Source organism: Armigeres subalbatus, chromosome 3 (assembly GCF_024139115.2).
Source record: "Armigeres subalbatus isolate Guangzhou_Male chromosome 3, GZ_Asu_2, whole genome shotgun sequence".
Taxonomy (NCBI): Eukaryota; Metazoa; Arthropoda; class Insecta; order Diptera; family Culicidae; genus Armigeres; species Armigeres subalbatus.
In genome coordinates, this window is record NC_085141.1 from 5,670,418 (window position 1) to 5,696,247 (window position 25,830).

The 25,830-nt window shown below is 37.6% G+C and overlaps 1 protein-coding gene across 1 annotated transcript in view; it reads left to right on the forward strand.

The window, feature by feature from the left end:
• Positions 1-5,959: 5,959 nt before the first annotated feature.
• Positions 5,960-25,830, forward strand: part of LOC134219490 (hemicentin-2) — a 514,836-nt gene continuing 494,965 nt past the window's right edge. Inside the window, exon 1 of the mRNA XM_062698236.1 lies at positions 5,960-7,285. The gene's annotated coding sequence lies outside the window, so the exon portion shown is untranslated. The remainder of the gene's footprint in view (positions 7,286-25,830) is intronic.

A 25,830-nucleotide genomic window follows, 5' to 3' on the forward strand; every position in this document is an offset into this window, starting at 1 on the left:
TCGAACCCATGACCCTACAGTACGCTAGACTGGTGCTTTAACCAACTAAGCTACGAAGGACCTCCGTCGGCCTTCGCAACCTAGCGGCTACTGAACGAGCTCGAGATTCCCAAATTGCACGCATAGTCAAATCACTCGCAATCCATTTCTCAAGCCAATACTTCCACATGTGTATTGTACACGTCCACATTAGAGGAGCGTGAGTATTTAGAATGTCTGGCGGCTATACACATTCTTCATCAGCAACGGTACTGATCAAGTGAGGTTGTGTAAGCATTTGCCAGTCGGTCGTCAAGCTCAGACCCGACCGCATTGCGTAGGCAAGAGCACGCAACTCAGGTTCAGTTCAATCAAAGTTAATTGCCTATTTCCGGGGATTAAACCACCCGACTTGGACGTTAATTTACAATGTTATGGAAACTCATATGTGAATATGTACGTTATGTGGAAGATATTGATTTGAAAAATGTATTGGAGGTAACCACTTTCCCTTCGATGGGACTCGAACCCATGACCCTACAGTACGCTAGACTGGTGCTTTAACCAACTAAGCTACGAAGGACCTCCGTCGGCCTTCGCAACCTAGCGGCTACTGAACGAGCTCGAGATTCCCAAATTGCACGCATAGTCAAATCACTCGCAATCCATTTCTCAAGCCAATACTTCCACATGTGTATTGTACACGTCCACATTAGAGGAGCGTGAGTATTTAGAATGTCTGGCGGCTATACACATTCTTCATCAGCAACGGTACTGATCAAGTGAGGTTGTGTAAGCATTTGCCAGTCGGTCGTCAAGCTCAGACCCGACCGCATTGCGTAGGCAAGAGCACGCAACTCAGGTTCAGTTCAATCAAAGTTAATTGCCTATTTCCGGGATTAAACCACCCGACTTGGACGTTAATTTACGATGTTATGGAAACTGATATGTGAATATGTACGTTATGTGGAAGATAGTGATTTGAAAAATGTATTGGAGGTAACCACTTTCCCTTCGATGGGACTCGAACCCATGACCCTACAGTACGCTAGACTGGTGCTTTAACCAACTAAGCTACGAAGGACCTCCGTCGGCCTTCGCAACCTAGCGGCTACTGAACGAGCTCGAGATTCCCAAATAGGCAATTAACTTTGATTGAACTGAACCTGAGTTGCGTGCTCTTGCCTACGCAATGCGGTCGGGTCTGAGCTTGACGACCGACTGGCAAATGCTTACACAACCTCACTTGATCAGTACCGTTGCTGATGAAGAATGTGTATAGCCGCCAGACATTCTAAATACTCACGCTCCTCTAATGTGGACGTGTACAATACACATGTGGAAGTATTGGCTTGAGAAATGGATTGCGAGTGATTTGACTATGCGTCCAATTTGGGAATCTCGAGCTCGTTCAGTAGCCGCTAGGTTGCGAAGGCCGACGGAGGTCCTTCGTAGCTTAGTTGGTTAAAGCACCAGTCTAGCGTACTGTAGAGTCATGGGTTCGAGTCCCATCGAAGGGAAAGTGGTTACCTCCAATACATTTTTCAAATCAATATCTTCCACATAACGTACATATTCACATATGAGTTTCCATAACATTGTAAATTAACGTCCAAGTCGGGTGGTTTAATCCCCGGAAATAGGCAATTAACTTTGATTGAACTGAATTCAAAAGTGTTCGATATTTTAAAAAATTTGAATAAAAATAAATAAAAAATAAGTATTAATAAACTGTTTTCATGATATCATAACCCATACCAAAATTCAAACCCAAAACTCTTAGAGTTTCTATAACAACATTGTGTAACTGCCACATTTAATTTTATACTTAGGATAATATTAATTCATTTTTATTTATTTATACATATAATATTTATACATATAATATACATAATATCGATGAATACATAAATATGGAATATCATACAAACAACTTGTTTAACTCACGCAAGGCCCTTAACAATAAAATCAGCATCAAACTGCGATTCTTGAAAAAAAAATACACGGAATTTTTTTTTGTTTACTATATGTGAAAATTGTGAAATGTTTGAAATGTCATAACTTTTTTGTTTATTAGTTTACCATCACCAAATTTTTATGGTAGATAGCTAATATAATGGACCGTTTTCCCTAAAAAAATTACGTTCGTAAAAATATAGGGTTTTGAGATATTTGAGTTTTTGTGACAAAATGATATTTTTAAAGGCAAAAAATTTTTTTTACTGTGCACATTTTCTTAAGAATCACCATTTAGTTGTCTAACTTTGCTGAAAAAATCATAACAATCGAACATTCCGTTTTTGCTGTGCAGCTTTTCAAATATTTTGAACCATTTTCACATACTCCCTATTGAAAAGATAGTCGTGACTCAATATGAAGATTTGATATCGAAAAATGACGATTTAGATGAAATTGAAAAACTGTGCACTCAATAGAAAATCATGAATTAAAAATTTTCTTAAATTTTGATGCTGTTGCTTGGAATCGCTCAGTGACATTTTTTACGCGATTTTTACGTATAAATTTGTAATTTGGCCATAACTTCCGATACCATAGTCCGACCTAGTCAATTTTCAATAGGAAATAATGGGAAAGGATTCTGCGTTGAATGCAATTTTTTGCGAGCAAATCGGTTGAGGATAAGTGCCCGAAAAATGAGTGACATTTTTTACGCAATTTTTACGTATAAATTTGTATTTTGGCCATAACTTCCGATCCCATAGTCCGACATGGCCAATTTTCAATAGGAAACAATGGGAAAGGATTCTGCGTCGAATGCAATTTGTTGCGAGCAAATCGGTTGAGGATAAGTGCCCGAAAAATGAGTGACATTTTTTACGCGATTTTTACGTATAAATTTGTATTTTGGCCATAACTTCCGATACCATAGTCCGACCTAGTCAATTTTCAATAGGAAATAATGGGAAAGGATTCTGCGTTGAATGCAATTTTTTGCGAGCAAATCGGTTGAGGATAAGTGCCCGAAGAATGAGTGACATTTTTTACGCAATTTTTACGTATAAATTTGTATTTTGGCCATAACTTCCAATCCCATAGTCCGACCTGGCGAATTTTCAATAGGAAACAATGGGACAGGATTCTGCGTCGAATGCAATTTATTTCGAGCAAATCGGTTGAGGATAAGTGCTCGAAAAATGAGTGTTATTTTTTACGCGATTTTTACGTATAAATTTGTATTTTGGCCATAACTTTCGATCCCATAGTTCGACCTGGCCAATTTTCAATTTGAAATGGCAAACTTAACTATGTGTATCAAAATTAAACATCTTTTCCTAAAAAAAACTTTTAAGAGAATTTTTTGCCAGTCACGTACAATAAAAATTATGACACTATCAATACTTTTGATCACAACACTGGATCGCGTCTAAGTTTCTAATAGATGCTATGAATAATTAAATCAAAATATCATGAAAACAACTTGTTTAAATCACGCAAAGCCCTTAACAATAAAATCAGCATCAAACTGCAATTCTCGAAATAATTTACACGGAAAATTTTTTTTACTAAATGTGAAAATTGTGAAATGTTTGAAATGTCATAACTTTTTTGTTTATTAGTTTACCATCACCAAATTTTTATGGTAGATAGCTAATATAATGGACGTTCGTAAAAAGATAGGGTTTTGAGATATTTGAGTTTTTGTGATTTAAAAAAATATTTTTTTGCTTTGTATATTTTCTTGAAAATCATCATTTAGTTGTCTAACTTTGCTCTAAAAATCATAACAATCGAACATTCCGTTTTTTCTGTGCAGCGTTTTGAATATTTTTGAACCATTTTCACATACACCCTTTTGAAAAGTTAGTCGTGACTCAATATGAAGATTTGATATCGAAAAACGACGATTTAGATGAAATTGAAAAACTGTGTAAAGTTTCAGATATTTTAGAAATGGTCGCTCAGGATCGACTGGCATGCCTCCGTGGAATGCCTCTACTAGGAAAATTACGTTTGCTGATATCATTGTTCGAAGTTGAAGCGAAGTTAAATGAGACAGTACTAACTCGTCTTATTTATGACAAGTGATCTAACCCATATTGTATACTCTATTCTGTAAGTAGTTGTACATATATTGGAAATCGGCTATACTATCAGGCTAAATTTACTATTTATCTGTGAAATTTGTATATTATTGTACAAACTGCAAATTTCACGGCCGTAAATGGACATTTCTTGTACAGCAAAGTACAGTCATCCCTGCCTTACTCGGTATTGAAGGAACCATTTATTTAAGGACGATGTCGGGTTAGAGAAGTAAACTTTTAAAAATTACCATGAACCAACTCAGAATGGCCAGAAATAGCTTCGTTTTGTTGCCAATGCTTCTAATTGGGAGAAAGAAAATCATTAATCCCGTGACTAACTGTTGATTCAAGTAGATAAACATATTCAAATTGAAGTGTCCAGTTTATAAAAGAAATCATTCTTATCAAGAAAAACAAATTTGATTCGTTTTAGGACGGTTCAAAAACTACTCGAACAATCTTTAAAAAAATAAATTCAAAAGTACCAAGTTCATCATTGTTTTATTTCAAAAATATAGAGGGAAAGACGGCTTTGGCATGTTTTGTTCGACCAAATTTTATGAAATTTGGCCATAATATTCTTTGATGTACACAGAATGTTTAGGCCAAATTTGAGCATAATCAGTCATAAAAAATCCCCCTGACAGTAATAGAACAAAACCTGCCAAAGCCGTCGTTCCCCATAGTTATTATTTAAATTATTTCATGATTTCTAGGCCAATGAAAAACAAAAATTTCAAACCTCAAGATTTGCCAGGTGCTGAAAATAAAAGTCTGAGTCAAGTCACAGCGAAATCTATCTCATGAAGTAGATGCCAACGATATCCTTTCTAAAGGCATTCATCGTTAACTGCGCAGAACACATTGGAACCAACCAACAGCGAAAAGAGAATTTATTGCAACACAGTAGATGGATTATTGCCAGGGGCAACGAGTTATGCGTGTGAAAAGCCACGATTTTAATTCAGGGAGGAATAATCTGGTTCGCATCAGCCAGAGTGCGTGCGTTGGTAGCTGTCGAAGGCTTGTCGAAAACCAGAGGCACTTCCGTTGTTGGTTCAGACAAAATTATAGGTCTCCGAATCGAACGATAACGCCAACGATGGAACGGAGTGTAAATAAATCATTCTAAATTATACCAACTGAAAAGGTTTTACACTGCTGTGAGCGATCTGATGGACATTGGGTGTCGGTTGAAGCGTAATTGATTGATGGAAGGTGCTACAACATGCAGTTATTATTACATATATTTTTTTTTATTAAAAGGAAACAATGACATATGTTTATATTAACATATTGATTTATCGTATATTATTTCAGGTACATACTCTGCCACATTTTTGCGTTAATCGTAAAAAATAGAAGTTGTAAGAGGATTAAATCTTTATTTCCAATTAGTTAGAACTGTCTAAAAAGTATTATTAGAAAACTTGTAAGCAAGTGATAAATTTCCATCATTAATCATTCATGACGTATTTGATCCAGTTTCCGTCATTCCGCTTCCCTCAACAGTAATACTACTCTGATCCGGATCTCAGCTCTCCCAATCAATTGAGTTCCATCGCTGAGAAACAGCGAGTTCAACACGTTACTTGTTGTCCACACTAGAAAACCACTGGATTGCATGGTTTGAGTGCATTGTTTACACTTTTTCACCATGTCCTTCCTGCCCGGATTGAGAATTTCTCTACATCTGCATCGACGAGAAAGCACTGAGCACCTTCCTTCGCCTCACCAATTTTTAGTACAAATCGAGATCTCTCGTTTCTCCCACAATACGTGCAGCTAACTCTCGCAAGCATAATCCCATGCTCTCATTTATGCTTCCACCCGGCAGCATAAAATTCAATCACCTCCCAACGAGCCTCAATGGACCGAAGCGTGGATGGAACGGAGCGCACGACCGTCGATCCCACTCAGTGGCATCGACGGCAGTGCAGGTTGAACTTCGAAGCGTATCGGTTCGTTCGTAGTCGTGGCGCGCGCGTTGTTCCATCCACTATCGTACTGCCACCGTGTGGTGTAAGCTCTGCTTGCTGGCTTTGGCCAATGAAGGTGGATAAAAAAGGACCACTTCCCCCCGACGGGATCGTAACCCCATCGCACACGTCGTTGGCGCCGTGAACCGTTCAAATTGGATAGTCGCGTGCGAATGTGGCCCCGTACAAGGCCGAAAAAAAAAACGTTGCAAAGGTATCGCGGTGTGCAAAACAATGTCCTGCCTGAAACGACGCGAGAGCAATTCAAGCAAGGATATGCTGGGGGCTTGTGAGCTTTGAAGTGGGTGTAAGGTGGTGTGGGTGGAATTAAACAAATAGAAAAAGTAGGAAAAGCCAGTGGGGAAAAAGCTAATAAATCTGGCTCAACTGAAGGTTCAAGAGTTCTCAAGTGCTGTGCGGGAGGGCTCAGGTACGAGTTAATCGATTAATGCTTCTCGTCTGTATGGCGGGAGTGCCATCGTACCGTGGCACCATGGAGGAAATTATGTCAGGATAACTGGATTACATTCACGACTGGATTTTTAGTGATAAGTGGTGAAAGAAGGGGAGAAGAAAAAAATGCTGCCTGATAGGCGATGGCGCTGGTGATTCAATGCGAATCAGTGAAATTGATTTGCGGTTTCTCGTCTGAGTTATGAAATGATAAATGAATAATTGAATTGGTTCCATCGGAAGTGAGTCCAATGAGGGTGGTTCGTTTGTAGCTGCGCGTGTGAATGTCTATATCCAGGATATAAACGGAATGGTTGGTCGCACATCGTCGGAAGGAGCAAGAAATATGATCCAATCGAAGTGTTTGTGCGGTGGCTGATAGTGAAAATCAATTACGGAACCTGACCCCCAGGATACAGTGCATGCATAAATAAACGGTGTGGGAGTCAATTATGGCGATTAAAATTTGACCCGCTCATTCAAACTTGCCGCATTGTGATAGATCCCTGCGTTGTGGAAAATTAAAAGTCAACGCCTGCGGGTCATAAAAATAACGAACCTGCGCTTATGTACAATTAGCCGGAAATTGCTCTTTTGGCCAGTCGCTACGTATGTAGGTATTGCCTGCGTTTCGATGACATAGTGTTTGGTGTATTCGGTGGAGTTGCCGGTGCTGTGTGCTGTGACAGATGTAATCGTTGTTATTGATGACGGCAGCGATGGTGGTGATAAAAGAATGAACATTGAGTGTGTGGAGCGGAGTTCGATTTGAATACACATTGTGACCGCATTTCAGTGCATGCAGGTTACCTGCTGGCAATTTAATAGGTTAGTTACGTTTTGATTAAATTGGAATATATGGTTTATTATTCAATTCGTTGACGAGGAACAAATGTTGAAAAGCTATTTAATGGTTTGATAGATGTGTTTGTAAAAATTGAATTACTAGATTGAAAACATTATCTGCAATATATCAGCAAACTATAATAGGAGATGACTTCAACTGTTTTTGGTAGAGTGTTTGTATCTCATGCATCTTGCATAATTATGTATTAATCAAAGAGAACATCTCAAGATGGATATGATGGCATGGAATTTAAATGCAAACGTTTTTTTTTTAAATTAGGTGATCGATTGATCGATTGATTGTCTTTATTTACGAAACTAGCAATCATGGTTTTCTGATTATTTAACAATTTTACAGAAACAGTTCCCCCAATAAAAAAACTAATTTCTTCCATTCTCTTCTCTACGTTCGAATGTTTTTCGAACGAAAGTGCGCATTCTAGTTTACGCCAACAAAATCAAATGGATACATGGATCTCTAATCAAGACAAAAAATGCTTCGATGAAGAATAGTTGGTTCGAATCCGGGTTCGGTCCAGAAATTTGTCGTGCTGGAAACGACTTCCCTGGGTACAAGAGAATCATCGTGTTAGTCATATGATGCTCGAATGCATAAATCGTAACCTGGTTTCTATCCTTGCAGTTTTGAGCTGCGATAGTATACCAATGTTTTTCGATTGAAACGATAGACGGTACCAAGTAGAGAGAGCTTGACGATGATGATAATGATGATGATGATACTACCATCTATTGTAGTAAGGCACCTTCCGATAGTACTGGGCATACCTGACAAACGATTTGATCATGATTATACTATTGTTTGTATTTCATCAAACTCATGTATGAAGGGCCAAAAATGGGTGAGGTGGTTCCAAAAGCAGAGACACTTATGCGAGTCCACGGGATGGATAGAGAATCTCCTTCCAGAAGAAAGTTCTGCAATACAATACTATAATCTAGCCCTCGTTTCCCAGATTGACCCAATACATGGGGAGAAAAGGCCGCCCTACATACACGAGATGTAAACAATCTAGGAAGTTGGTGATCCCACTTTTCCTATCCAAATCGCTTCAATCGGGTGCCCTGATGGTTTTTTTATGGTATATCTATATCTAGCTTTCCACGCTCGCCATAATGGCGGATGCTACAAATTTTTTGACAAAAACTGCTTCCCGACACTGAACTGGAATTCCGATCCAAGCAAACGTTGGCATCCCTGTTACCAATGACATCCATTGTTTTCCTCACCAAGAAAAAATGCGCAAGAAACTTAACCTCAGTTTGAATCCTTGAAAAATTTACTATTTTTTCTCTCATTTCAGATAATATTTTATGAAGAAATTTTAAATAGACCTCGCTTGATCAGTAACAAAAGTAGTGATTTAAAATTTGAAGTCATACATATTAATTCATCAATCATGTTCAAGGGCGCACAATTCTTTGGAAAAGAAGATCCACAATGAAAGAACAAAATTATTATTTTTTCTTTGTTGAAAATAACTATTGACTATTTTTTCTCAGTGTTTCGGAATGCGGCACAGAAGTTTTTTGGCCATGCTTTGACCATATCTTAGATCCGTAAATTTTAATGTTGTATATATTGGTTTCTATGAAAATACCTAAACGTTGACGTTATGACTTTTATGATTTACCGAAAAAACAGCATTTGCATAGAATTAGACCCGATTTTGTCACCCCAAAAAAAATTGAAAATTTTATTCGTTCTTTTTATTTTGTAAATAATACCGCAAACAACATTGATTTTCATGAAAAAACTTTCACCGCCTGTGGTTTATTATAAATCATTTCTGAGTACTTAACTTAAGTAATTTTGAAGCCAAGGCATAAACTATTTCATATTTGTGAAATGAATTAAAAATTTGAAAATATTTTTTTCCGATTTTGTCACATTTCCTATTTTATCACCCCAAAATTCACCAGGGGGTGACAAAATCGGGATATTACTGTATTCACATTTGAAAAACTTGATCCACTTTTGTTAATGGAAAACTTATACAGCAGATATTCCGTGATGAACAATGCTCGAGGCATTCGCTTTATGTTTGCGTGGATCGTGTCGCCTCGCAAAATCTTTAGATGTGGAACTTTATTTCTACTTTTTTCTTTTTTTCTCCCAGCTTATAACATTCCACAAATAAAGTAACCTGAGAATTTTCGGTTTCGTCAACTAAATTTTGTCGAGTTTTACAATAGAATTGTCCAACTCTCCATTTGAATATCACGGTAGATTCGAGCGGGGATAGTATGAACTGGAAATTCTAATGGTAACATTAAATAATTCTATCTCTCAGCTGCACTCTTACTACGAGGTAATAACAGTGCAGTGGCATGCAACGATATAGCGACAAATTGTCGACCGATTCGTCACTAGTATTGGGTAGAACCTAACCGTCGTCGCTCAGTGGCGGGCCCCCATACAAATGCCGGACAAATCCTAATATTTTGCTAATTTTGAGGTAAGGATTGTTATCCAACATTGTTGTATGACATTCGCCAGAAAGTCATTTGCTAGAAGGCTTTTTGCCAGAATCAATTTGCTGCACCATTCCCCAGAATTGGTCATCTCCTATTTGTCATGCACGCGTTTGCCCAGTTTGCGCAATAATTTATAACGCCATGAACGTTTGGCATAACTGTGTGAACAGCATCAAAAGGTGTGGGGGAGGAGTGATGTATGCTGAATGACCATTTGTTGTTTTTTCATATATTTTCTAGTGATGAACGTAACACTGGTGCGGTCGATAATAGAATAGAAGAGACGTAATTCTCTCGAAGACAGCATATTTAGCCGGGTATAGCCGCTTCCCGGATTAACGCAATGGCGGATATGATCTCTTCTTTAAAAATAGACGTTTGCCACAAATGAAGCAATGGTGGAGATCCCTTCTTTAAAAGTAGGCGTTTGCCGGGATCAACATGATGGTAGATGAGATTCCATATTTAAAAATTAGTGCTTGCCCAGATTAAGGCGATGGTAGATGTAATTCCTACTTTAAAAGTAAACGCTTGTCCGGATTAAGGAAATGGTGGATGTGATCCCTTCTTTAAAAATAGACGTTTGCCTGGATTAAAGCAATGGTTAAAATTATCCCTTCTACAAAATAAGACGCTTGTCCGAATTAAGGCAATGATGTAAGGCGCTTGTCCAGATTAAGCAATGGTGGATGTAATCCCTTCTCTAAAAGTAGGTTTTTGCTTGCCCCCCTTGTGTGAACGTGGCAATTGTGGATAAGTTTTCTTCTACACGCAGATTAATCGTGTACGATTGAAACGACTATTTCGATTGTTGCATCAAACAACGTGGACATTGTTGTTTAAATCTTCAAAGTTGTTGTTTCAACGCAGATCCATTGTTTCATTCGAATCAAAATTATTGTTGTTTCAGTCCTGCATCGCATGATTGGAACAATATTAATATCGTTCTTTCGACAACCATTTCATAATATGGAAAAACCATCCTGCCTACATAAAGTCTCGCTTAACTTTTCAAAAGGTCCTAAGTAACATTTTTTTCATGAATTTGTTTGAGTAGTGCAATCAAAAGCTTACATATTGGTCTGTTGATTTCGCTATTCAAATTAATTCATGAAAAAAATGTTACTTAGGACCTTTTGAAAAGTTAAGCGAGAAGTAAGCATGGAGCAGAGGTAAGGTGGATGACTCTCACTCCCCATGTAAATAGTTCGATTCTGTTTCTATAACTTTTTTTCTCTTTTGTTGATGACATCTTATAGTCGATAAAGTAGTTTCACTGCATTTTCGGAAGTAGAAACAATCATTAATATTGTTGATTTCTGATACAATATTTGGCAGCTGAAAAGCAAATATATACGAGAATTGAATCAACTATCGCGTATGGGTAATTCGGCCCTATTTCATGTTGTATAAACTATAAAAATTGTTATTCAAAAATCAATGCAAAAATATTGTAGATTTGAAGCAGAATCTGGTTGATGCTGACATATTTTTTTCTTCGTGTACAGAAGTAAGAAGTGAACATTTTGCCTAGACTATAATAATAAGAAGTTAACTTCTTCAATGAAGGCAAATAGTATGTCTAGTATGACTTAAAGTGATATTGTCCAATCGTAGATATGATTCAATTTTTGAAATGAAGTCTGCGTCTGGAATGACGAAGAAATATGATATCCATTCGAAACCAGTTTGTTTGGTATTTGGAGGTTGGTACTCGGATTCTGATGGCTTTTCCGCAAACGTGACCTTTGAGTGGTCTTGTTGTGCAGGGGTTATCACGCCTATCTAAAGAGTAGGAGGTTGAGGGTTCAAGTCCCTCCAAGACACGTGGATTCTTTTTCGCAAATTTCATATCAATTTGTCCATTTCGAAACATGTGCGGTGCATATGCACAGCCAAGATATTTAACAAAAAAAAAATTATGCTAGGTACTTTTTAAACATAAAGGTAAACTACTTTGACCCCATGTACTCAAATTTGGCTCTCCGTACGGATTTTCGAAGTTAGGTGAATTGAACTCACTTTTGGGTAGTTTAGCTCTTAGTCACTTAAATTCCGACACGCCTTTTGTGATTTGCTAAATTATGTACAAACGTCAAGCGGTACACGGTTTGGTGGAGATCGAACTGACGCAGAATTTATGGAGTGTCCTTGAGCATTCTCCACTGTTGAACATTTGCCATTAAAGCATTAAAGTTCTATACCAACATTTGAAATAGGCGTAACAGCCAAAATTTTGATTCTTTGTCCACATCTATAGCTATATATAGACAAAAAATCAGAAGGAAAATTTTTTTACGACTTTTTGTTACGCCATTTTCAAATGTTGGTCTAGAGTTGACGTAAAGTGGAAAAAGGTTCTTTGACGACCGACATAACGCTTCATTACTTTGACATGTTGATATAAAGCATAAGTAATGCATCGCTGCATTCATAATGCTGAACTAGTGTAACGTTGCCTGATAGTTTATGAAAAAATGCATCTTTTCATCGTTAAAACTGATCTATTGCAGTTAGCATTTAGTATGCCGATTAATAATTGATTACATTCAATAATTAGTGCTTGGTGGTAACGTGGGCGGTGAACAACCCCCCCACAAGATGACAGAAAGCCTTAGTTTCGCGTACCCACTTGTAAAATAGCAGATGGCGCCACACAACGTAAACAACGGGCCATCCTGCATCGCCGACACGGTTTTGACACGGTTTTGTTGTACACTGAAAACCAAAACTACCCAAAAGTGGGTTGTTTGCACTCAAAACCGTGGTTTGGGCCAATAACCCAAATTTGAGTAAAATGACTTTTCTGGCACTAGGTAGTTTGCCTTTAATCCCATGTAAATAATTTACCCAAAGCTGAGTTTATTTCATCCAAAGCGGACCTTAATCAACCCAAAATAGAGAATATTGAATTTACTCAAATTTGGGTTATTGGGCTGAGCAACCTCGATGAGGTGTTTGCATCTTGCTCTAGTTTTGATAGCAATCATGGGAAAGAAAGGGAAAACTACCCAATTTTGGGTAAATTTTTTCTGCGATATTCTCATCAGTGCGTATATTGAACTCAAAGTTTGGGTTGATTTATCTTTCCGTGTAAGGGAAAATATATTTTTGTTTCGTCTTTTGTTGATGCTAAACCACGGGCAAGAGTTGCAGTACAAAAAAGCGTAGAGATAATTGGAACCATTAATTCTCGCTTAACTTTTCAAAAGGACCTAAGTAACATTTTTTTCATGATTTAATTTGAGTACTGCAATCAAAAGCTTTCAGGTTGTTCTGTTGATTGCGCTATTCAAATTAATTCATGAAATAAATGTTACTTAGGTCCTTTTGAAAAATTAAGCGAGAATTGAACTAAATTTAAACAAAACTAATTTGATTTCATTATTTTTTTTCTAGTATTGAGTTTTCGAAGCACAGAGTATAATATATAAAATAAAAGTGGGTGGTAATCCAGTTGCGACAAAAATACTACACGACTACGATAGAAGATAAAAACGATGCCAATATTCCAGTTGTTGAAACGCTTGCGTCCGCCACTGTGGTTGATGACTTTTCGCTTCAATCATTGATTTATTCAGCAATCCACGTTCAAAACAGTTCATTGGAAAAATAAAATGTGAGCATTGTAAACATGAGCTTGTTCAGACTTCAGAACATATTGAGGCCAATAAAGATGATCTTTTAATTTGCAAGATCTCGGAGACGGAGTTAAAATACTTATTAACGGTTAACGAAACACGAACTTCAACGTCGGGAAACATTATGTGCAGCTTGGATATCGCATCGTTATGACCATCTTCAACACCCACCAACATGTCTTCTTAACAAGTTAGCTTAACACATTTTAGCGCAGGAAGCCATTAATAATCATCGAAGTATTTTGATGAACTTAGGCATTGAATTTAACCTGAAATATTGGCTTGAACAATATGCCTAAAATTTCGAAGGCATAAAAAATTCATCCGTATAATAAAACTCATAAAACTGATTCTTTTCCGCGCCGAATAAAGCCCCAAACACAATGTTAGCGGAACTGCAACGGAAAGGGCAAATTTGACAGAAAATATATGGGCTAACTGTTGTCACACGTTGTCCTATTTCAATAAAAATAAATAACTTAAATGAGACAAATATAACCATTTCTACTAGTGTCAATATTTGCTATTTAAAGTGAAGAACTGAATTCATTTCGAAATTCACAAAAATAAAGAAAAAAAAAATGCTGTTTGATTTTATCACACCCATCTGAAATCAAACGAACAAAAACTATCTCAACAACAACAACGAATCGGTGGAATGGTTCACAGCCTAAGTACTCCTATAATTGTTTCGATTCTTCCAGCGCCAAACCAGGTTGTGATGATATCTATATAATTCATCACCCAGCTCCGTAGAGCTTGTGTATATACGAGCCTATATCGAAATAACTAATGAGTAATGTAATTGTGTGATAAATGAATAAAAAATATATATAATTAAAATTTGGGTTTATTTTTAACTTTTTACGCCATATTCAGAAAATGCTCACGAAATAATCGAGTTTGACAGAACCACCTGAACCAATTTTTCGGGGTACACTGACAATGTACTGGAGCTGTCAAGTTGCTCACGGGTTGGCGGTGAATCAATACCAGAAAAAAGAATTGAGGTGAAGCCCAAGGAAAATTTCAAATTCATTACATGTTATGATGGATCGACTGTAATTTCGGTATTTTGGGAGTTTTTCTTGGCATACAGTATTAATTCCAGAGTCAACACAGAGTTTTACTACTGTCAGACATTTCAGCAATTGTATTTTGCCATCTTCAATAAGAGAACTTTTGACGAACGATTTAGTTTTCAGTATTGCATCCAGCGTTTGAGTAGCTAGCCTGTTTCTCACTTTGGTTTTGTTATTATTGTATTGAGAAAAAATGCGTTCTACAGCGGCAGACGAATGTGCTATGATTAAGGAATTGAAAATAAAACTTCGAAGTAGCGGGAAAGCTAACTTTCCGTTGGTCCTACGTACATTAAGGAGCTTGTTCCAACATTCTTCAATGCTCAGCGATGCATTAACCGTCAAGCCCTTACAAATGATTTTCATTTTCAACTCACGGAATTCGTTTTCAAGTCCCTGCCTGTCCTTTTCCGCATAAAAGCTTGACTCAAGTCTTGAAGGTTTCAGAAAAATATATTACGCTCGTTTAGTGGAATGTATTAAACCGTCTGAGACGAATTAAGTACTGTCCATTTAATTCCACCAGTTAATTTTCGTTATCTTTGCAGATACGTATTTCGACCACAACTGTGTGGTCGTCTTCAGTGTCTTGTACTTGACTCGACTTAGTCGTCGAGGCAAGTCGAGTCAAGTACAAGACACTGAAGACGACCACACAGTTGTGGTCGAAATACGTATCTGCAAAGAGAACGAAAATTAACTGGTGGAATTAAATGGACAGTACTTAATTCGTCTTAGACGGCTTGAAGGTTTTGCAAATTAAATAGATTCATCACTGCAGACATCTTCAAAGTGGAATCGTTGAAATTGAAACGCTTCCTAACTTGCTTGACTAGTTCGATGTAGAAATTGCTGCAAATATCACTGAAAGAATTCTTTCGAGCTTTATCCATTGCCCCTGATGCAATTGTTTCTTCTGCAGCCACCCCAACGTAGATTTTATGCTTTGGCAAGATGTTTTCCTCAAAATCCGGTGCATTAATGTTGGTCAAATTTCTTATATACTTATCGCCACAAAGATTGTTAAGAAGCAACATATAGAATGCCTTCATGTCTTCATATATGCTGACGTATTCAGAAGTTTCAGCCTGAAATTTTCTGTTCAACCTGTTCACCAACGGCAAAATGTAGCTTAGGAACTCAAGTATATGCTTGGTCATTGGATCATTCAAATGCGTCAAGATCATGTTAGCTGTAGGATTTTTGTCGCAGTTGTACTGAAACGAGAAAAATAGTTTCAACTCTGGCAACCGCTCTAGATTTCGGTTGACCACTGCTTCGAGGGACAACTAGACAACTAGCCCTAGAATTTCCTGGATGGTACTGAATTCGGCGGCTCGCTTGGGGCTGTGAGACAAATAGCTGTATATTTCCCTCAGTAACTGTTCTACGTACGGTGAAAATGGTTCGTAAGCATTGCTTAAGCGCTAAGGAATGGCATGTACATTTGACGACAATCAAATTGGGGCAATCGTCTTTCAAAAGCTTCATCACGGAATTATGGGAACCCATCATCACGGAGGCACAATCGGAAGTGAAACCCTTAAGTCGTATTTTGTAGTCGATCCCATCCCTTCCAGCCTTCAACTCCACAATTTTATAGAACGTGTCACATACCTGATAATATGTTCAATTTGTTGTAAATTTTCACGTATATGTGAATATAAATATACAAAGAATACGACATACCTGGAATTTGTCCGCTTTTGTGTCATCCATAAGCCTCACCACCATCGCAAGAGTCTTCGACGTACTGATATCCGTCGACTCGTCAGTCATCAGTGAAAAATTTTGCGACTGTATCTTCTGCACTAGTTCCTCATGTTGCGATTTGAACAACCAGGGTTGTTACGTAGATCCTGAAATATTTTCCGCGCCAAATCCGCGCCGACTAAAATCAAATCCGCGCGACATGAAATCCATTTCCGCGCCAAATCCGCGCGATCCAGAGCTAAATTCTAAGCAAATACACGTTACATATCAATTTTTGTATAACAATTTATTGAACGTCTTTTCTTCAAGTTCGTTTTTTGCAACATATGTTTGTATCAAAATGCTAATAGGACTCATAAAACCGCGGTAAGTATTACAACCCTTCTAAATGGCCTTATTCACCACTAGAAGTACTGAATCTAAGGGAACAAGAACTAAACAGTCAAAACTATTTGAATAAGCACCGCTTTTTGGATTTGCTTTTTGTTCCGTTTGTCAGTTTTTTTGTTGATAGAACTTTATAGAATTCGGCACAAGATACGTTGATATACAAATGAATGTCAAGGCCAGATTTGATAATAATTGATTAAAGATAAATTTGGCAAATATTAAAAAATCTGCCAAAACCGCAATTTCTTCTGAAGTAATTAATTATGCAACTTTCTTGTAGTTATTGATCACAAGACAAACATGCTGACATATTAAGGCATTAGACAATGAAGCTCCGTTTTTAAAACAAAACATCTGTAAAACAAATAATTGTATTAGTATCAAGAAACAAGTAATACATCTTCTAAAAAAGTTGCTCAAGCTCCGTATATTTTTAAGTCAGACTCAAGCATAAATTCCTTCGGAATTTCCAGAGGAATATTTTCAGAAATTTCAGAAGAAATTTCTTTGGAAATCCAGCAGAATAATTTGCGTAACCTCCAACAGAAATTAGTCCGTTATTAGTCCTTCAATTCTTGTAACAAGCTTTTCTAAAAGTGCATGAAATTTTTTTGGCCATTCTTACTGGAATTTCATCTAAAAACTTCGAGAACTTTATTTATAGAAATTTATCAGGCGTGCGCAGATTCATCCTCAGGAAAATCTCGCGGAAATTTTCAGGGAAATGTTTGCAGAAATCCAACTGCCCTTGGATCTGCTGAAGTGTCTGAAGTCGCTCCAAAATTGTCTGTGGAAATTTGTCCGATAACATCTGTGGGAATTCCTCCCAGTATTCTTACAAAAATTCCCCTGGGAAATTATTCTGCAATTCATATGGGAATTTTGTCGTGAGTTCAAGAAAATTCTGCAAAAATAACCTGCGAAAAAACTTCAGAGCTTACTTGCAGAAATCCCCTACGGAAATCGCTTTAGAAATTCTTGCAGAAATTGATTAGTGACTTCCTGCGGAAAAACTCCCGGTGCAATTTTTGAGCATTTATTACAGAAATTTCTGTGATCATCGCTATAACCCTTTAGTAAATTCAAGGCGGCATTCTTTTGAAAAAATCCTGCAAAAACTATCATGCTATCATGGTTCATCGTAAAAGAAATAACCAATCAGAAACTGACAAATATCTTGGAATTACAAAGAAGTTGACAAGATGAAAATGGGTGTTTATGTCCTTCAATAGACATGGTTTGTGTGCGTCGTGTTTTAGAATGAATTAAAAATGACAACAAGTGACGTAACGTATCTCTCATCATAACATTTGTTTAAAGAATGCTTGAGAGTGTAATGCATGCCATTAAATAAGGACTTAGACATAAGTTAAATCACGGGGATTCGAACATGAGTTTTTAAAAAAGAACGTCTACTCTAAATCACTGTTAAACCAAGAATGATAATTATATTCAATTCTACTTAGAGCTAACCTATGTAACTGAATACTAGCTGACCTACACTTTCCGAAGCCTGTCCAAGGGTCGATCACTGTTGTCGTCGTTGTCCGGATGTTATTTTGTTGATGCCGCAGTTTATCGTCAAAAGGTAAATGTGCTGTAGGCTGTTATGCGTTTGCCGGTCGCTCACGTGGTTGTTGGGGTTGATGCTTTTGATGATTCGGGCCAAATAGTGTTTGTAGGATGTTTGGTGTTTTATCGTTGCCAACTTGATGTGACGTGGTGGGTTGGTTGGTAACTGCTCCCCTTTAAGATCGTATCGTCCCGATACGATTATTGGAATGGTTGTTGAACGTCTCCTGATAATGATGTATGAGGTAACAAGGAGCACTGAAAGGATACTAAAGGTTGAAAGGCCTACACTGGTGTAGGTGTATTTGATATTCTCGTTTTCTAAGTCAGAAAGTTTCTGACGATTATGGATATGCAACTCATGTAGCTTTTGATAGTCATATCTGGCTCGAGGGTAAATTGCTCGATTTTGATTCCATCCAATGGGATAATAGTTTGGTGTGGTTTATAGCTGTACGCTGAATTGCTGTATGTACAGTTATTTAGGGTCACTGAGCAGTTGGAGAAATATATCAAAATGTGCCCTTCAAGGTTCTGTTGGAAACGTTGCAATTTGTTGACATTTCGGTTAACGATGAGTTTTCACGACAATGTAGTTTTCAGTAAGCCTTTTAAGATCCTTGTAGTTTTTGGTGGGTTTGGTAAATGAGCAATTACCTGGGATTCCTCTGAGTATCTTGGAAAAGCAATCATCTTGAGATACATCCGCTAAGTTATCCTTATCGCATAAAGCGTTTTGTCCTACAGTACGGCATTCCGATTTGAGTAGAAAAGTCTTGTTGAGTCCGATGAGTGCAGATGATGAGGGCAATTCGATGATTCTTCCGTCGATTGGTATAGGCTCCATAAGGATTCGATTGAAAACAGTAGATTCTAACTGTGGAATAAAGATTATGAAGTATAACTTTTGGTTCCTAAATACTGAGCTAATCCCTAACATTTCATAAATTTGATCAGTGCTTTGAAAGGTAATGTTATGACTCTCGAGTTTTTCTCTAATAAGGCTGAGTTCTGATTTTCCTAAAATGTTTTTAGAAATTACGTTAAGGTTTGCTAATTGAGAAGTTTCAAAATAGACTCTAGCTCTTTTCTATTTGCTCTAATTGGTAAGTTGTTTTGAATGTTTGGATGAGAAAAGATACGTGATTAATTCCTGTGTTATTATTGATGCCCCGTTTAATATTTATAAGTTCTCTCGACATAATAGCTTGTTGGTCATTAAATGTTTTATCATTTTATTTATCTGATTCTCGAATTTCCTGTTTAACCTAATCTGAAGATTGTTTTGAGATATTAAACTATTTCCACTAACTTTCAGATTCTGGATTTCTTGGTCTATTTTTACAAGGTCATTATCATCAAGGTTACCTGTTAACAATTTAATACTTGACCCTAACAAGTTAAATGCTCCTCTTTTTAATCTCCTATGGGGCAGTAAGTTTTCGTAGAGCCTCAAAATGTCATCAAATTTGTTGGATAGCAAAATAGTCAAATCTTTGAAGGTGTCGAAATGCGTGAGTCCTCGTATAATCTTGTCGATGTTATCCAACAACTTTTGGTATTGGTCGAGATCTATTTCATGATATAGTCTGTCTTGTCCTTTGGTTATGAAACAATGTCCTGTTGTTATTGTCAGTAGTCCTGGATTGTTCGAAAGGTCCTGTATTTGTATAGTCTGCGTCTGCGTGGTCTTCATAATGGACAGTGGAATTATGATGGTTAAGATCAGCATGGTTTTCCTAAAAATAGAAATTAGTAAGCGTTATTTACGAATTCTTTTTAAATTATTTTTATGTAATTTGCGATTCGAGTTATCTATGAATGTTTTGTTTCTATTCTGGATAACTTGAACCGCGTCAAATTTTTTCTTGGTTTTACATTTGATTCCTTGCACTTTGTGGAACACTTTCTCGTTCTCCTGCAATTCAGGTTCCTCTTCTCTATTTTGATTGTGTTGATCTAGATCCTTTTTCTGGGTTCGTTCCAATTGCATGACAACGTCATCGTATATCTTGTTTCTATTTGCCAAAATTTGATCCATATCAAGTGGGCGTTCTTCACCATCTTTTATACCAAAGAAAATCTCTCTGGGCTTTAATTTTGTTGCCGTGTGGATTGTTCCGTTATACAGAGTGCAAGCAATCATGTAAACTTCTTTGCTACTTAAGTCATTATACTTATCCTTGATGCACCTGTAAATCTCAGCGAGAGTACTATGAAATCTTTCGACTATACCGTTAGTCTCGCTACGATTTACTGGTGTGAAATAAATTTGAATCCGTAAATCTTCTAACAGTCCCCGAACCTCAATGGATTTCATTGCTGGTTCGTTGTCTGAGATGATTAGTTGTGGCTTACCGTGGGTGCTGAAATATTTTAAAAGCGTTTTCCTGATGTCCTGGATATTCCTACTAGCTAATGGCAATATGACTGCAAATCTGGAGAATTTGTCTACTATTGATAGAAACATGTTTGGTTGGGATATTAGTATGTCTAGATGAATGATTTCTAAAGGTGCTTTTGGAATGGGCGATTCCCCATGTTTAATCTTGTATGGTTTACGCTCATATTTATTTTTGTTGCACGTTTCACAAAGTAAAATGAATTTTCTAATATTTTGCTTCATTTTAGGAAAGTAATACTTTCCTGCCAGTTCCTTAAAATTTTCCCAAATTCCTCTATGTGAAAGTTCGTGAGTTTTCCTAACCAACTCGTTTTGCTCTTCCAAAGTTTGTACGTCTTCCAGTAAAATTTGAGAAATCCTGACTTTAAGAATTTTATTCCTGCTGAAATAGTTTTTGTACACGACTTGAATGGTAGGAATGACTGACTCTGGACACATAATGCAGTTCACCTGTTTGGGGTTCATGTATTCTTTGAAGATGTTGATTAGAGTAGGTACGCCAAACGTGTTTCTCGAAATTGTTCGCCTAAAATGCGTGGAAAGATTTCTTCTACCTTATTTTCATCATGGTCACTAATACGGAGTATTATTTGATTAGAATGTACATTGAGAGGGCGTATAGTCATTGGAACGAATTCGCTATCATCTGTATCTGCCGAATGAACGGTTTCGTCATCTGACTCGTCTTCTTCGTTTAAGTTTACTTCATGCGGAATTCGAGATAAACCATCTGCGACAATATTCTGTTTGCCTGGTCTATACTTAATTTCATAATCATATTCCTCAAGTTCGAGTCTCCATTTGATAAGTTTACTATTTGGAGTTTTGAGGTTTAGTCCATACGTTAAAGGTTGATGGTCTGTGTATAACACAAATTTTCTACCAAAAAGGTATGGCCTAAAGTACTTGCATCCCCATCGAATAGCCAATAACTCTTTTTCGATGGTGGAATAGTTTTCTTCTGACTTTGTTAGGGTTCGTGATGCGAACGCTATTGGCTTGTCATTTCCAATAGTACCTTGGGAGATTACTGCACCAATTGCATGGTTAGAAGCATCGGTTGTTAGTATGAAATTTTTGTTGAAATCTGGGTATTGCAAGATACTACTACTAGTCAAAATGTTTTTGCATCTCTCGAATGCATTAACAAACTCAGCAGTGTGCTTAATTTTTCACCTTTTCGTAGGCAGTTGGTGAGTGGTTTTGCAATTTTAGCAAAATCTTGAATAAATTTGCGGTAGTAACCTAGAATACCTAAGAACCCGCGAAGTTCCTTATCGGTCTTGGGTATGGGCCATGTTTTGATTGCACTAATCTTGCTTGGATTTGGTTTAACACCCTCTGGTGTTACGACATGTCCAAGAAAAGCGACTTCTTTGCGTAGGAATTCGCTTTTATCTAATTGAATCTTCATGTTATACTTTTGCAAACAAGTGAAGATCTTTGTTAAGTTTTCCAAGTGTTCTTGGAGACTAGTAGAATACACAATTATGTCGTCCATGTAAACTAGACATATTTTGCCAATGTATTCTCTAAGTATATTGTCCATTACCCTCTGAAAGGTGGATGGAGCGTTTCGCAATCCAAAGGGCATACGTAAAAATTCATAATGCCCATGTTCGACACTGAACGCTGTCTTTGCAATGTCCTCTTTTGGACTTCAATTTGATGGAATCCAGAGGCTAAGTCGAGGGTGGTGAAGTAGAGACATTTCCTAGCTTATCTAATATATCGTTGATATTAGGAATAGGGTATCTGTCTTCAACAGTTTTCTCGTTCAGTTTTCGATAATCGATTACTAAACGCCATTTCTTTTGACCAGAGGCATCCATCTTTTTGGAACTACCCACACTGGGCTGGACCAAGGACTATTTGAATGTCTGATAATACCCTGCTCAAGCATTTTCATGATCTGCCGTTGTACCTCTTCTTTGTGACAGAAAGGATACCGGTATGATTTAGAATGTACGGGTACGTCATCTTTGGTTTTGATAGAGTGTTTAATGCCATTAGTGAACGTAAGAGTTTTATCTTCTTTGTGAAAAATATCTTCGAAATTACGAATAATCTTTAGAAGTTTTTCACGCTCTTCAGTATTGAGATGGTCTAATCGTAGTTGATTAGATAACTGTATCTCTGTCTTTTCCTGACTAACTTAGTCCCAATGGGTTTTGTATCAAAATTATTCAATTCTCCAAACACAAGCCTGTTTGGATTTCTTTTGGCAATGTCCTCCGTTTTGTTCTCTATTATCACTGTCGTTTTGTTATTTTTCGCGTGGTAAATTCCCGGGAGTACAACTATCTCATCAGTCAGAGGTAGTTCGTTGTCAATGAAAAATCCCCGTTTGTAACATCAGTGGACAATGTAATACCTATTTGTTCGTTGGAATTAACGCAAACTGTGTATGAATCAGGATATTTCTTTTTCAAGGGTATAGTGCAATTTGGAAACTGTAGTTTGTTGGAGTGGGTGATAATATTAGCTTTTAAATCGGCCAAAGATTCATACCCTATAAGTCCGTCAAAAAGGAGTGAAATTTGTGGAGGTGAAAAGTTAATGGAAGTCTCCCTTTGAAAGGAGAGAATTTTATGTATTTGTCTATCTTATGATGTCCGTTGATGCTCTTTACTACCGATGGGTTTGACATTTTATCCATGATGTACCTACTAATGATGGATCAATATAATTTTTGTTGGCTCCCGTGTCAATGAGGAGTTTAAGATTACCAAATTCTGTTTTAAGTTCGATATAAGGCAGAAAGTTGTTGCTTCCTATTTTTCTTCTATTAAGTCGGAAGTTATTCGAAAATTTACGTCGTCAACAGGGGTTTCCGACGATTCATTGGGTGCAAGGGATTCTGATGATTCATTGGTTACACAAACAGAGTTATCAATGGTGTTTCCTTGTTCATTATCACTGTGGAGATGGTTGCTAACATCGTTAGAATAAAATGGATTTGTTTCTAGGTAATATTCTTCTGGGTACTGATATTGTTCATATGGATAGTAGTGGTTGGCTAATTCGATGTTTCTTAATTCTTCAACATGAAATCTGTTAGCTTGAGGTGAAAAATGATTTCGTGGGGGAAATTGGTTGTAATTAGGTAGGGGTCGATTCATGTAATTGACATGTTTGCTCATAGTAGAGGGGTCGACATCCATCGGGACGGCCTTTGGAATTGGTTTTGGGAATGGTCTTGGGGCCATCGCTGGTGGAAAAACATTTCTAGGAGGAAATCTTTGAGGCATGTAATTATTGGGATAAGGTGGTCGTTGTGGACGTGGTCCTGGTGACGGTGGAAATCTTTGAGATGAGTTGAAATGAGTATGTGTTTGATGGCGCGGAGCAAATGTTGGTTTGGCTGGGACTGGTGGTAACGGCTTGAAATTTGGTTTCGCATAATTATAATTTTGTTCCTCCAGACACAATCGAAGGGCATCCTTCATTGTATCTGGTCCGCGTGCCCTAATTATTGGACCTAAGGGTTCTTTAACCCAGCCAAAAAGACTTTTAGCCCCATCTGTTGATAAAACTCCTTTTCGAGGCAATAACTGCTGCATTATTTTCAATAATGTTTAAATTATTGATCAGTAATGAAATGGTGTGGGACACCTTGCTGTAAAACTCTTCGACGTTGTTTGTTTGATAAATTTTGAAAAGATCACGAGTTAGAGACACTTCGTCTCGTCGATCGCTATAATGAGTAATTAAATTTTGTTTCATCTCGTTCCAATTTAAATTGGTGCCATACAACTCGAGTATGTTGTCTGCGTCACCAATAATTTTTGTGCGAACCGCTTGGATCCACACATTGTGCACGTTACTTCCCTCCGCTTCATTTAGTAAAGGCATTATGTTGTCGATTGCCCTGATAAATGAGTTTAATTTCACTGGGTTCCCATCGAAACAGGGAAGATCCCGTATAATTTGTGGGGTTTGGAGAGATTTTAAAATGCTCTCTGTTCTCCCAATATTACCAACGGTTGGTGCTGGGGGCACATTCGCATGTTGGTGGAGCGCTTGTTCGGCTTGAGCTCGAACGTGCGCTAGCTCTTCGTCGCGATTAGACACGTGTTGAGCTAACTCTTGGAGTTGCCGTTGCAGCTCCTCAATTTGTTGGTCTTGCAAATTTCTCGCCATATCAAACCGATTATTACTTCTTCGGGCAATTTTCGCACTATTTTAACACTGTTAAGCACTGAATCACTTTTATCTTACACTTGTATCTTTAAGAAATTAAAAATTCACTTACCTAAGTTTGTTATCGATGTTCCTTCGATAGTAGAGAGGACGTGTCCGATTATCCGTCGATGCTGGTCTCTCTCGGGATGTCGATATTCCTTCGACAGATTCTGGTTCTTTATGATTATCCGCGTTGGCCTTTTCTTCTCTGGGATGTGCTGCAAGTCTTCGATATTCCCTCGAAGATGTCTTTTTCGACGAACACACTCACTCGCGAACTAAGAACTCGGACGCGTATCCTACCGACTGCGCCAGTTAAATCACGGGGATTCGAACATGAGTTTTTAAAAAGAACGTCTACTCTAAATCACTGTTAAACCAAGAATGATAATTATATTCAATTCTACTTAGAGCTAACCTATGTAACTGAATACTAGCTGACCTACACTTTCCGAAGCCTGTCCAAGGGTCGATCACTGTTGTCGTCGTTGTCCGGATGTTATTTTGTTGATGCCGCAGTTTATCGTCAAAAGGTAAATGTGCTGTAGGCTGTTATGCGTTTGCCGGTCGCTCACGTGGTTGTTGGGGTTGATGCTTTTTGATGATTCGGGCCAAATAGTGTTTGTAGGATGTTTGGTGTTTTATCGTTGCCAACTTGATGTGACGTGGTGGGTTGGTTGGTAACTCATATGATCGAAAATAATGTTAATAACCTTGAAACGTAAATTAAATTCTCAACAACATTTGCTAATGAAAATAAAGCCCATCTAGATAGACACAAAACTAATTTTCAAATAAACTTCCTTAGATTTAGCATTTTAATTATTAAATTTCCGCCTAAAACTAAATCCGCGCCAAATCCGCGCGAAACCCTAAAATCGTTATGTAAATCCGCGCCAAATCCGCGAAAACCGCGAAATCCGCGAAAATCGCGAAATCCGCGTAGTCGTAACAACCCTGAACAACACACCATCAACAACTGCTCCGACCTTAGTCCTTCCCAACTTCAGCTTAGAAAAAACGGCCGACTCAGGATCGATCGTT